Source organism: Malus domestica, chromosome 09 (genome assembly GCF_042453785.1).
Source record: "Malus domestica chromosome 09, GDT2T_hap1".
Lineage (NCBI taxonomy): Eukaryota > Viridiplantae > Streptophyta > Magnoliopsida > Rosales > Rosaceae > Malus > Malus domestica.
In genome coordinates this window covers 31,047,759-31,050,485 of record NC_091669.1, presented here as the reverse complement: position 1 = coordinate 31,050,485, position 2,727 = coordinate 31,047,759, and the positions used below count along the sequence as shown (strand labels likewise).

The 2,727-nt window shown below is 38.2% G+C and overlaps 1 long non-coding RNA gene across 1 annotated transcript; it reads right to left on the bottom strand.

The window, feature by feature from the left end:
* Window positions 1–1,117: 1,117 nt before the first annotated feature.
* Window positions 1,118–1,975, bottom strand: LOC139198516 (uncharacterized). Its single transcript, XR_011584058.1, has 3 exons — window positions 1,879–1,975; window positions 1,698–1,795; window positions 1,118–1,522 (listed from the first exon to the last, which is right to left on the bottom strand). It is a non-coding gene; the product is annotated as an uncharacterized lncRNA (long non-coding RNA).
* Between the last annotated feature and the right edge of the window lie 752 nt (window positions 1,976–2,727).

The following is a 2,727-nucleotide window of genomic DNA, read 5'->3' as shown; positions in this document are numbered from 1 at the left end:
GCCGGAACCCTTCTCAATCAGAAAGCAATCCGTCTTCCACAGTCACTAAAAAACAAGCAAATGAAGACCGTGTCAAGCGCGCAAAAAAAAAAAAAAAAAAAAAACAGCTTCATCCAAAAAGCTTCACCCGAAAAGCTTCACCTCCAAAACTTCACCCAAAAAGCTTCATCCAAAAAGTTTCACCCAAAAAGCTTCACCTAAAAAAGCTTCACCCAAAAAAAAACTTCACCTCCAAAAAGCTTCACCCAAACAGCTTCACCTAAAAAAGCTTCACCCACAAAGCTTCACCTAAAAAGCTTCACCCACAAAGCTTCACCCAAAAAGCTTCACCTCCAAAACTTCACCCAAAAAGCTTCATCCAAAAAGTTTCACCCAAAAAGCTTCACCTAAAAAAGCTTCACCCAAAAAAAAAAAAAAAAAAAAAAACTTCACCTCCAAAAAGCTTCACCCAAACAGCTTCACCTAAAAAAACTTCACCCACAAAGCTTCACCTAAAAAGCTTCACCCACAAAGCTTCACCCAAAAAACTTCACCCGAAAAGCTTCACTTAAAAAAGCTTCACCTACACAGCTTCACCTAAAAAAGCTTCACCTAGAAAGCTCCCTCTACATACTTTCACCTACAAAGCTTCACCATCAAAGCTTCACCTCGAAAGCTTCATCTACAAAGCTTTATCTACAAAGCTTCACCATCAAAGCTTCACCCAAAAAGCTTCACCTAAAAAAGCTTCACCCAAAAAAAACTTCACCTCCAAAAAGCTTCACCCAAACAGCTTCACCTAAAAAAGCTTCACCCACAAAGCTTCACCTAAAAAGCTTCACCCACAAAGCTTCACCCAAAAAACTTCACCCGAAAAGCTTCACTTAAAAAAGCTTCACCTACAAAGCTTCACCTAAAAAAGCTTCACCTAGAAAGCTTCACCTACATAGCTTCACCCAGAAAGCTTCATCTACAAAGCTTCACCATCAAAGCTTCACCTCCAAAGCTTCACCTACAAAGCTTCAACACAAAACCTTGCTCCAAATAAACAAATTTTGTTCACAAAACCCAAGATGCCCTTGAACTTGTACAAAAACACTTGGGTAAACATAAACATTTTTTGTTTTACACCCACAAGGGCCCAAAATTTTCCTTCTTATTTATTCACTTATATATGTTCCCAAACATATTATAATAGATCCAACAACAAGCCAAAGTCCCAAGTTTCATAATGGACAAAAGTACAAGCAATTCATCAATAATGAAGGTGCTACAAAACTTGGAATCTGCCCCAAAATAGAAATCCAACCCAAGAGACTTTTTCTCTCTCTCCCTCTTCCGCCTCCTTTCATCTATCAAATTTCTGCAACCTCTGCTCTTCTCCAATGGAGCTGAATTTTGGACACCCTATAGTTTTTGAGCATATGAACAACTTTCAAGAAGGAACCATTTCTGTTTGAGCGACGGAAATTAAAGTGTTGAAGCTCCAAACATGACAGTCGGATTCTTGCAGATTTCGAAGCTGCTATGATGTTTCGAAGATCTGGAAATATTTAACCATTAGTTCATTCTGAATTTTTGATATGTTATGAAAGAGACGATGAGGCACAACTTCAATGAAGAAAGCATGCTGATCTGAACAATAGAAAATGGAGTTTCGAAGCTCACAACAAATCTGACGGGTTTACAGAAAAATAATAACCAGTCATTCATCATACCTAAATTTCTTGAGTTATACAGCTCCGAGGGATCTCAAATTTGGATATGTTGTAGTTCACAAGCTGAGGAACAACTTCAATGAAGAAAGTATGTTGATCTGAACAAGAGAAAATGGAGTTTCGAAGCTCACAACAAGTCTGACAGGTTGACAGAAAAATGATGAACAGTCACTCATCATACCTGGATTTCTGGAGTTATACTGCTCCGAGGGACCTCAAATTTGGATATGTTGTAGTTCACAAGTTAAGGAACAACTTCGATGAAGAAAGTATGTTGAGATGAACAAGAAAAAATGGAGTTTAGAAGCTCACAACAAGTCTGACGGGTTAACAGAAAATTGATGAACAGTTACTCATCATACCTGAATTTCTGGAGTTGTACTACCCCGATGGATCTCAAATTTGGAGATGTGGTAGTTCACAAGATAAGGAACAACTTTCATGAAGACGACTTTGCGATCTGAGCTATAGAGAATGGTGTTATCTTGCATCCACTCAGGCTGATTAGTGGAAACGAAAAGCAATTCCACCAAAGAAAAGATGAAAAAGAGAGAAAAGCTACTAATTGCACTTGATCTTGTCTAGTCAATAGCATGCAGCATCAAACACACAAAAGTTGGAAATATTTTTAGACAAGGCATATACGAATGTGTGACATCGAAACAAGGATTCGTTACTTTGACAAATTAGTAACAAGCGAGACACCTCATTCGGCAACTCTCTTCGCCTGAAGACTTGGGGGACTCCCACCATATGCTACTGCACCTTAATACTCGGCAGTCTCACAACCACTCAGTGACTTGGATTTTTCAAGTCTCCAACCGAGAAGTTTTCCTCACTCGGGAAATTAAGGGAACACTACCTCAAACTACATGCTTCACTCACAAAGCTTCAACAATACAGGTTTCAACAAAAGCAAAAATTCAAAGAACTTTATGAAGAAGGCTTTGGTGTATTTAACACAATATATTGAAATGAAGCAAAGCTTATTTATTAATATTTTCGATAAGCCACAAATATGTACATATAC